Source organism: Camelina sativa, chromosome 15 (genome assembly GCF_000633955.1).
Source record: "Camelina sativa cultivar DH55 chromosome 15, Cs, whole genome shotgun sequence".
Lineage (NCBI taxonomy): Eukaryota > Viridiplantae > Streptophyta > Magnoliopsida > Brassicales > Brassicaceae > Camelina > Camelina sativa.
In genome coordinates this window covers 23,437,388-23,448,980 of record NC_025699.1, presented here as the reverse complement: position 1 = coordinate 23,448,980, position 11,593 = coordinate 23,437,388, and the positions used below count along the sequence as shown (strand labels likewise).

At 39.0% G+C, this 11,593-nt stretch overlaps 1 long non-coding RNA gene and 1 pseudogene across 1 annotated transcript; both read left to right on the top strand.

The window, feature by feature from the left end:
- On the top strand, positions 7,635-9,080 carry LOC104747362. The gene is made up of 3 exons (XR_761135.1): positions 7,635-7,793; positions 8,132-8,535; positions 8,632-9,080. It is a non-coding gene; the product is annotated as an uncharacterized LOC104747362 (long non-coding RNA).
- LOC104748714 lies at positions 9,750-10,891 on the top strand (annotated as a pseudogene).

Here is an 11,593-nt window from a genome sequence, read left to right as displayed (position 1 = left end):
ATCTTGCTGGGGTTGAACGAAGCGCTGCAAGCCGCTCAGGATGGACTTCATTGCTGCAACTTAGTTAGTACGAATCGATAGAGAACGTAACAAGCGAGAAGGATCAAAAGGAAGCGAAAAGAGAGGATTGAGCAAGCGACTGTTCGAATTCCCAAAGAGGATGCGGTGTGAAAACCCTAGACCAAGATCCTCTTATATATACATCTCTTAACAGGCCGAGTTGGGCCAAGTTACAATTCACATGCAAATCCATATTCTTGCATCCACTCGAACAACAATTTAGTGCAATAATGCCCTTTTCGAGTGTAAACAATACAATAACTTAAGTTAATGCGGCTTATTGATTAGATATACCAGAATTCACAGAGAATTGTTCAGGGACCCAGAGAGATCAATCCATGACACATATGGTTTTTTTTTTTAATAATTATTTTAAAACATATGGAACATACCTGGAAACATCTTCTTGTGTAGCCATGCCAATTTTTTGTTTCAGCACACCCATCAGTCGACAATGATGGCTAGACTTTCACACTGTCATGCCTTCAATCCTTTTGATGCCAACCAAACATGCATAGGCAGCTGGAAATTCTTTGGAGAGATCAAGAAGCAAGGTTCTTCCATTTTTTTTTTTAATTAAAAAACTGCTTTGATGACTCACAGTGCTTTGTACTACCACCTTGCTTCGAAGATCTTGTAATTTAGTGATATCACTTGACTTAATCAATCACTGAAAACAGCTTAATCCTCTGAAACAATCACAGGGCTTTGTCTCTCCTCAGCTCTTTGACCTCCTAATGACATGACAACATTTTACAGGGACACGAACCGGTATGACAGACAGTTATTTCCATCCAGTCTTTAAGTACAAGACAACCGTTAATCTTTTATGTATCATAGGATTTCTATGGTCTGATTTGATGAGTGTCCCTAACAATCAATCAACACAACTCAACAATGAATTAGATTTCACATATCCCAATGGACTTTCGCAGATTAGTGAATCTGATAAAGTCCAATGGTTTAGTAAACAGATCAGCCAACTAGAATTCAGTACGAACATGATCAATCTCAATCAATTTTGCCTCAACCAATTCACGAATGAAGTGATGTCTAATATCTATCTGTTTAGTTTGCGAATGTTGAACAGGATTTTTTGAAATATTTATTGCACTTTGATTGTCACAATGGATTAAGATAGAGTCAAAAACAATACCGTAATCAGCGGCCATCTGCTCCATCCACATCAGTTGCATGCAACAGCTACCCAAGGCTATGTACTCAGCTTCAGCTGTTGACAGGGATACACTGTTTTGCTTTTTACTATGCCAAGATATTAGATTGTTTCCCATAAAGAAGCATCCACCACTCTTGCTTCTGCGATCATCCACGGAGCCAGCCCAATCACAGTAGCCTGTTAGACTGGTGGTTGTGTCCTTGGTATAGTAGATACCAAGTTCAATTGTGCCTTTGATGTACTTGATGATCTTCTTAACAGCCAGGAGATGTGACTTTTTCGGCCTTGCCTGATATCTCGCACAAACACCAAGACCTAAGCAGATTTCCGGACGGCTTGCTGTCCAATCATTCCTCGATACAGCTTCTCATCCACATCCTCCCCTGCTTCATCCCTCGAGAGCTTGTCGTTTACCCCCATAGGTATATTGGCTTCCTTACTGGTGGTAAGACTGAATCTTGTTACCAAGCTTCTTGCATACGTGCTTTGAGAGACGAAGATGCCATCAGCCGACTGTTGTACTTGCAAGCCCAAAAAATAAGTTAGTTCACCACATTTACTCATTTCAAACTCATCAGTTATATTCTGGACAAACTGATCGACAAGTTGCTGGCAGGTTGATCCAAAGACAATGTCATCGACATAGATTTGCACAAACATCAGGCCTTTGTCGAGACTCAGAACGAACAAAGTCTTGTCCACACTTCCACGAACATAGCCTTGATCCATAAGAAACATTGTCAACCTTTCATACCAGGCTCTAGGTGCTTTTTTTAGTCCATACAGAGCTTTCTTCAGTTTGTACACATGTTCCGGATGCTGAGGATCCTCAAATCTTTTGGGTTGCTCGACATAGACTTCTTCTTGAAGAATTCCGTTAAGGAAAGTACTCTTAACATCCATCTGATGCATTGTGAAGTTCAAAGCACATGTCATTCCAAACAAAAAGCGAATGGATTCCAACCTTGCCATTGGCGCGAAGGTTTCATCAAAGTCAACTCCTTCTACTTGTGAGTAGCCCTGAGCAACAAGGCGAGCTTTGTTTCTCACAATACATCCATTTCCATCACTTTTGTTCTTAAAGATCCATTTGGTTCCCACCACATTAACATCCTCCGGTCTTCTTGTGAGTTCTCACACATCTCTGCGAGCAAACTGTTCAAGCTCATCTTGCATTGCAGCTATCCATAACTCATCTCCTAGAGCTTCTTTGTGATTCTTCGGCTCTATTGAGGAGACAAAACAGGCAAATTGTACGACTTCAGAGTCCTGAGGCACTTGCTGAATAATCGATCGTTGTTTCTTCCCAGCCAGATGAAGAAAGTCAATCTGCTTTCCCCTGGTAACTCTTCCCCCTGAATCTTGCCAATAACATCATTAGAGGAGTGATTCCGATGCACCTGAGAGACATCCGGAATAGGACATTCCTCTGAGGAAGCACAAGGGACTATAGTAGAATCGGTAGACTCGGGTACACCAGAGGAGGTCTCAGGAGCAGCAGTTACCGAATCATCGGAGTGTGGAATTGGAATGAATGACAATCGCTGAAAAGAAATGTCGTCAAACACCACACTGACAGTTTTCTGAACAGAACGCAGACGCTTGTTGTAAACATGAAAGGCAGTGCTGTTTCCAGAATAGTCCATCATCGCTCTTAGAATTGAACTTTCCCAGCTGGTCTTTGTCATTTAAGATGTAGCAGACACACCCAAAAACATGGAAATAACTTACCGAGGGAGTGCGACCTTTCCACAATTCATAGGGTGTCTTGGACGTTCCTGGCCGAACATACACACGGTTAATAATGTAACATGCAGTATTGACAGCCTCATCCCAGAAGTGTTGAGGAACTTGATTCCCATGAAGCATTGCCCGAGCCATTTCTTGCAAGGTTCTGTTCTTGCGCTCAACAACACCATTCTGTTCCGGCATCCTGGGAGCTGAGAATTGATGTGTAATCCCCTGAGTTGTGCAAAACTGATCAAACTGCTCGTTCTGAAACTCCCCACCATGATCACTACAAATTGCCTTGATAGCCCACTTCTCACCTTTGATTTTTAAGGCCAAAATACGAAAGCATTCAAGTGTATCTGACTTCTCCCTAAGAAAATGCACCCATGTGTAGCGAGAGTGGTCATCGACCATAACAAAAATAAAGCGTTTACCAAACAGACTATTAACATGAATTGTGCCCATGAGATCCATGTGAACCAATTCCAAAATACGGCCAGTGCGGACATCATGAACAGCCTTGTGTGACACTTTTACCTGTTTCCCTTTGTTGCAGGGTCCACACACAAAGTGTTGATTAGACTGGAGCTTAGGTATCCCTCGGACAATTTCTTTATGTGCGAGTTTACGCATGGTGCGGATGTTCAGGTGACCCAACTTCTGGTGCCACAACTCAGTGTCTGTCTTTGTGGATGCATGAAAGCAATGATTTGTTGATTTCCACATATAGCAGCTATTACCAGACCGCTTGCCTTCGAGCTTCACAGACCCTTGTTGATCAACAGCTTTGCAATCTCGTTTAGTGAAAGTAACATCTAAACCTTCATCACACAATTGACTGACACTGAGGAGATTTTCCTTTAACCCATCAACTAGAAATACATCTTTGAGACAGGGTTGTGTACTTCCACCAGTAACACCTTTACCTTTGAGCTCTCATTTTGCTCCATCACCAAAAGTAACACGCCCAGTAGATATATTCTCAAATTCTGACAAGTTAGTATGAGCTCCGGTCATAAGTCTGGAACAACCACTATCAAAATACCACTTCTTCTGGTCAGAGCCAAATTTATCCTCAGCATGAGCTACATTACAGTACATACCATTCCTTTTGACGAATAGCTGCTTGTTGATCGGTCTCATACCTCTAGTCTCTTGTTGGGTAACCTTTGATATGTGATAGATGTACTCGTAACACTGTGCTTTAAAATGAGTTAGATTTCCACAGTACCAACAACCATTCCTTCGACTTCCTGGAGTATTGTAAACTGGTCCATATGCATGATGCGCTAAATAGGGATTCTCAGCCAAACGATATGGATCCAATGAGTGATTCACAGGCATAGCTCTGTATGGTGCTCTGTAAGACGACTGAATTCTCCTTTGAGAATGAGTATTTCTTGTTTGGTGATGATTGTCCTTAACTGGTGTCGTCACTTGTGTCTTCGGTTGGATAGGTGCAGCCTCTTTGTTCACTGTATTCAGGCCCTTGACAAACTTTGTGGATGTCGAGGCATCATCACCTTGATACCCAAGTTCCCACTTCATATTGCCCATTCTCCCACTACTTAGAATGGTGTCAAGATCCTTTGTTCCTTTGCTCAACATTCTGATGTTTTCAGCTGCTCATCCAGTTGCTTCTCAAGTCTCTGAGACTTGGTTCTTTCCTCCTCAAGTTTTGAAGACAGCGAGGTGAGCCTCGACACCAAATCCACTTTTTCAGCTAGCAACGCATCATATTCCTGCGTTTTCTGAACCAGGCTCGAAATTAGTAGGGTAACATGTTCCACTGCTGGCAGATCCGCATCATCATCCTTAGGATCAGACACAACAGCTGGTTGATCTTTCACATCCTACTCCACCACTTCATCTTCCTCAATGACTCCTAGTAAAGCCACATAGTTATTAAGGACTTCACCATCTTGCTCATCACCACCAGATTCACTATCACTCCAAACAACAAATGATTTGGATCTACCCTCTTTGGTAGGACATTCAGCCTTGGTGTGTCCATATCCTTTGCACCCGTAGCACTGCATTGAACTTTTGCGCTTGTTGTTAGGACACTCTGCCCTGGGATGTCCATATCCTTCACACTCCAGACATTGACGCTCTTGCTTGTCACCCCTCTTAAAGTCCTTTTCTGAGTCACTCCTGACCGTACATGAGGATCCTCTACGCTGACCACGCTCCATCTTCCAAAAGAACTTCCTCACAAGTAACCCAACTTTTTCCTCATCTGCAGTATCTTGTGCCTCAGCGTCTTCTGTGTCTCAACAGCCTTTAGGGCAAATGATCGTTCAGCACGTTGTTCCTTTTTCTTCAGTTGCATCTCAAAAGATTGCATCATTCCAACAACTTGACTAAACTTCAATTCATCCGAGTTTAAAGAAACATCAATAGCGGATCTGTGTGGTTGAAACTTATCTGGGATACTCCTGAGAAATTTCTTAACCAGCTTCTTGTCCTTGTAATGCTTACCCATGACTACAGCCTCCTGTGCGATAGCACTTAGACGACTGTTGTAACTAGCAATGGTTTCACCCTCTTCCAAGGATAGATTCTTAAAATCTGATGCCAGATTATCCAGACGTGTCCGCTCACATTTCTAGTTCCTTCGAAGGTGACTTGGAGAATATCCCTAGCTTCTTTTGCCGCCACACATCCCTGAACACTATTGAACTGGTCCAGCGGCAATGAATTGAAAATCACCGACAAGGCTTGTGAGTTGTGCTTAGCCTCAGCCTTCTCTTCTGCAGTCCACTGTTTCCGAGGTTTAGGCATCAATTCACCTTTGCCGTTTTTCACCATTTGTTTGGTCCAGCCATCTTCAACAGCAAACCAGGCCTCCATGTCGATGTCTTGAATAGCCTGTTTGACCGACACCTTCCAGTGCCCATAGTGCTCTGGATCCAGTTTTAGAACTTTTGGTATTGAAACATAAGGTTGTGGTTTCTCCATACCTCTTGTCACAAGATCTCACCGTTGAAAAGACAAAACAGACTTTTATCAGGTGTCTGCTCTTATACCAATTGAAAAGGTATAGAGGGTTAACACCACAATCTTGTGCTTGGAAAACGCCAAGCAAACGCTTCTCTATTTATTCTTATCAAACACGTAAATGATTACAAGAATAAATCTAAGCACTCTCCTCTTTTCTATCTAAACTCTCACCAGTATAGATCTAAGAGAATATCCCAACACTCACCTTCTTAGCTTTCTTTGATTAGCCTTGAAGTTACAATCTCTCACCAAAGGTTTTCTCCAAGTGTTAAAAACCTACGTCTAAACCCTCCCAGTCTTATATACTCGGCCTCACAAAATCCAAACTAAAAGATCTTCAAATCTTTGTCTAAGGCAATTGCTTGTTCGCCAAGGTCTCTCTTTCCTTAATCGTCGAAAAGGATATTCTCCAAATATCTTCTCTCCTGATTCTGCTTTATCTTCATATTCGACCAACACGGGATTAGACCCGTCAGCTGTGCTTCCTTGTCATCCTTCACTCTTCTGTCCTCAGATGCAGAGTCTTGTGTCCTTGCAGCTCCTTGTTCAAAACAACAGCCTGCTGCGGTAACTGCATCTTCAGTTCTGTCTTGCAACACCTAGAGGGCGACTCATAAAACCAATAGACTTACCATGCTGGAGGAAGATGGCGCCAATGCCATCGCCGGATGCATCGGTTTGAATGACAAATGGAGCCTCAAAATCTGGTAAAGCTAACGTGGGTATTGTTGTCATGGCCTTTTTGAGTGTTTTGAAAGCCTCGTTAGCTACAACATCCCCGCCCTTTTTGAGTAGATTCGTCAACGGCAATGCGCTAATGCCATAATCCTTCACGAACTTTCTATAGTAACCAATGAGACCGAGGAAACCACACAGGTTGGTAATTGTCGTTGGTGGTGGCCAATCGAGTATCGCATGGATCTTTGTCTAACAAACCTTAACGCCATCGCTAGAGATGATGTGACCAAGGTATTCCAACTCAAACTTACCAAAGTCGCATTTCTTAAGCTTCAAAACTTTGATGCGGCTTTTGATCATATCACTCGTAAGATAACGGGTGGTTGGATTATTCGAGACACAATGGTGTTTCTTTAGGATGGGTTCCAGCATTCTTCTCAATGCTAACTCACCTTGGAAGTTGAAAGTATGGCTTTACTTGCTGCGCTTCAACAGGCATGGATAAAAGGATTAATTTTTGTTTATTTTGAACGAATTGTGAACAACTCACAAAGAATTTAAAGGGACTAACACATGATATATCAGTTGATGGTTTATATCACGATATCACCTTTTGGGCAAAATAAGTTTTTAAAGGTTTTTTTTTAATAACATATAGTACAATAAAAAAAATTTATGTCCTTCAGTTTTAAAATATATCTAGATGAATATCTTAATTTAATAAATTAAAAATAAGTCTACCACCATAATCTATAAGAGACATAATGTAATCTTAAATCTCTAAGACCATGTTTATCGGGGGTTCATAGAGAGGTTCATAGAGGGGTTTTAGTGTTTTGTGGAAAAAAAATAAATCAGAAGAAAATAAAAAAAATTAAGGGAGCCTCTTATATAGTATACCCAAATTTAATAAAGAGACTCTACGTGTCACCGTTCTGAAAATAATATAAGAGAAAAAAAAAATTTTGCCCGATCAAATATTTCTTTCTTTTTCTCTCTGTCTCTCTCTTTCTCTCTCGCGATAGAAGTGCCGAATCGACAAAGGAAGAAGATGGAATCGAAGGATATTGAATCAGAGGAGGTTCGGGTCGGAGGTGAGGCGTAGCAGAGGAGATTGAATCAGCGGAGGAGATTTCGCGATTAGGTAAACGAATTTCGCAACCTTCTTACTCATTTTTTCTTTTTTTTTGAATTCGAATTCGAATTCGATTAGGGTTTTTATCTGATCGAGTTTTGGGGTTTTAGTGGTATCTTTGTATTCTAGTTTTGTTATTAGTTTTGTGTAGAAAGAGTCTGAAATTTGGATTGTGGACTTACCTGTTACTCTTTGGTTAGATCATAAGATTGTGTGTGTTAGTGAGTTTTCTGTTGAGTGTGTGCTGGTTATTATTGCATCCCTTTGATGATAGTGTGCTAGTGGGAATGAATGAGCATTTCGTTGGATTCTTTGAGACTGATGTATCTTCTTGTTATTGTGTCTAGGTACAGAGCGTTTGATGAGTATGAAGGGATAGAAGTAGCATGGAACCAAGTAATGCTTCGAAATTTCACAAGGAACCCTGAGGAATTAGAGAAGTTCTTCAGAGAGATTCATCTTCTCAAGAATTTGAATCTCTCAAAACATTATGAAATTCTACACTTCTTGGGTTGATACTAACAATTTATCAATCAATTTCGTCACTGAGCTCTTCACCTCTGGTACTCTCAGACAGTAAGTGGTTTGTTCCTTAGACAACCTCTGATTGATCAGTATGAGTCATCGTCACAGATCTGTGAGATTGATCTTTTCGCTAATGATGATGAGGACCATGTTGATATTTCGATTAAAGGGAAGAGAAATGATAGTGATGGGATATTTTTGAGGATCAGAATCTCTGATGCAGAAGGTAAAGTCTCAATCTTTTTCTTTTTTTAACCATAGTTGTAAGATCATCATTGGTTATAAAATGTTAAAAACTCTTTCGACTTTTTTGTAACGTTAGGACGAATAAGGAACATTTACTTCCCTTTTGAGACAGCTATTGATACTGCATTGAGTGTAGCAAAAGAGATGGTATCAGAGCTAGACATAACATATCAAGATGTTGCTAAAATCGCTGAGATGATCGATTCAGAGATTGCTGCGTTGGTACCTGATTGGAAAACTGATACAGAATGTTCTCAAAATGTGATCAAAAACAATAACAATGCAGGGTTCTGTGGAGATTGTGCTTCAAACGGGTATATACAAGAAGAGACTGTATCATCATCAGGAGAGAAACTGGTTTGTTGCTGTAATTTTGGATCAAAGCTATTCTAGGTGGTTGTTTTATTTCTCTCTTTGTTGTGATTGTGAATGCTAGTTGTTCCTTGTATAAGCTTCAACATATGACAATATTTGGAAATTGAACAACTCAATATTACTATCAAGATTACAATTAATCTTTTTCTATTTATGATTTGTAATTCTATTTTTAATATGCTTTTATGTTTTGTAGGTTTAAAAATTAATTAAATGCAATATTTTCAAATCAGTTTTAAAATTAATCATTCTCTCCATTTATGAATTGCACTTCTATTGTAATATGTATTAATGTTTTTATTATGTTTTGTATGTTTGAAAATTAATTAAAATGCAATATTTTTTAATTTTATAAAATCTTAAATGTTTACACATTTATACCACTTCTATTCTATTTAAAACTTTTAAATTTAAAAAAACAGTTTTTTAAAAAATAAGAGACCCAAAATAAGAACTTACCAATAAAAGAGAAAATTTTATCTAAGAGATCATGGATTCTTATATTCCAAACAGTACACAATTAATTTATAAAAAAATTTAAGAACTCCCCTTTTCACAACCCACCGATAAATATGCTCTAATGATCACAACTTTTTTTCTTCTTTTTTTTTGGTTGTGAAATAATATGAAACCTTTCTCATTCCGCACATCTTAAGATTTAAGATTGAAATATATCTAGATGTATATCTTAATTATAATTAATTGAAAATATATCCATCGTCACAACACCCTTTATAAAAAGAGACATATATAATGTAAAGCTTATTTTAAGGTACCACTATTTGTTTTTCCTTAACGCTCTAGAGTTTCTTGATGTCGATGCCTTCAAGAAACAAGCGCAAAGAGAGATCATCACCGGAACGGGAACCGCAAACGCAACCACCATCAGGGATTGCCTTTTTTTCTTCTTCTTCTTCTTCTTGTTCTTCTTCGGCTGCTCATAACTTACCTTACGTTTTACCTCCAGGCTTCAAGTTTACACCAAGCGATGAGGAACTCTTTATTGACTACTTGAAACTTTTCTCACCAGACAGGAAATATTATTACCCACCGTTTAATATTCCTATCCATCACGTCAATATTTACAAGTCCAACCCATATCAACTTTCAGGTTTGTCTATTTTGATATATCTTTCTTTTAGTTCTTTAGGTTTTATATATTCATTCATATATGTAATTATATATTTCTATCTTTTTTTTCCTTAACTAGTGGAATTCGAGAAGGGTAATGATGAAGAATAGTTCTTTGTAACGGAGAGAAACAAGATGGGTAAAAGTGGGAAAAAGCAGAAACGTGGTGATGACAGTGAATGCAACCGTAGGTGCCAAGCAGATTGATGCTGGACAAGGCGACGTCGGCTACGTGACCGCACTTGAATACTGCGTTGGGAGACCACCAAACGGCGTAAAGACGGATTGGTTAATGCATGAATACTGGTTTGAGTCGTCGACTGATGATAACGACAAGGTATGTATGTATTTCTTGGGATCCAAGTTATTGAGATTTTTTCACTTTTGGATTTTTTTTTTTTTTTGATTTTTGATTTTTGTTTCGATTGTTGTGTGTGTGCAGGTGGATTATGCTTTGTGCAAGATTTATCTGACTCCGTCGGCAGTAAAAAGGATGAAAGCAGAGAAAAAAGAGAAGCTGAAGAAAGGAAAAGGCGTATCAAAAGAGGAGGTTAAGCAGCTGGATTTGCAGCATCAACAGGACCAGTCGCAGCTCCAGCAGCCTCATGATTCTTTACTCCCAGCACAGCAACATGAGCCGCAGCCACAGCCACCTGTGACCCCAGACGATGATAACTTTGATGACTTTGATGAGCTCCCAGAAGATTTTAAAGATTTCTTGGCTGAATTAATGAAGCCAGATTCACTCGATGGAGATGAAGAACCCGACGATTGTGATTTTCTTCAAGGCTTCAACACAGATGGAATGGAATGATGAAAGATTACACTAACTGATCTCAGCCTTCTTAATTACACTTTTTCGTTTTGGTTTTGAGTTCTTAAACTCTGAATCTAGCTTTATGCCTTTTAATTGCCATTGTTTGATCTTCTAAAACTCAAAATCTTGAGTTTGCCAAAAAAAAAAAAACTCAAAATCTTGTAGTTATTTTTTTTCTGTTGCAATAAAATTTTAAATAACACAAAAAAAAAAGAACAGAGATAAAGATAGTTCTCTTACTCTGTATTGCTTTTAATGTCTTAAAATGTTAATATTATTTACTCCTCTATTTCTTATCGTGTCAGACTTGAAACATATAGAATCTTACATTTTCTAGATGTTTGAAAATCTTTGTTTTGAACAGTTTTATGGAAAAAATTTGCAATTTGAAAATCTTTGTTTTGAACAGTTTTATGGAAAAGATAGTGAGGACACCAAGAATCTTACATTTTCTATAGAGGTTGTAATGCGTAACTGTTAGGGACTACAGTGGTAATTTGAGAAAACGAAAAAAAAAAAGAAGGGCAATCAACTCAGTCCCAGTCTCAATCTCAGTCATCTTCTAACAGTGGTCAAGAAAATAATGGTGATTCATGATTTTTTAGATAAAATGGAATCAACATCTGATAATTGTGGCTTTGGCTAAAGATAAGGAAATCAAGGATGCAAGCAATGACCGTTAGAGTTATATTTTGAAGGAAGTTGTTGGAGATCC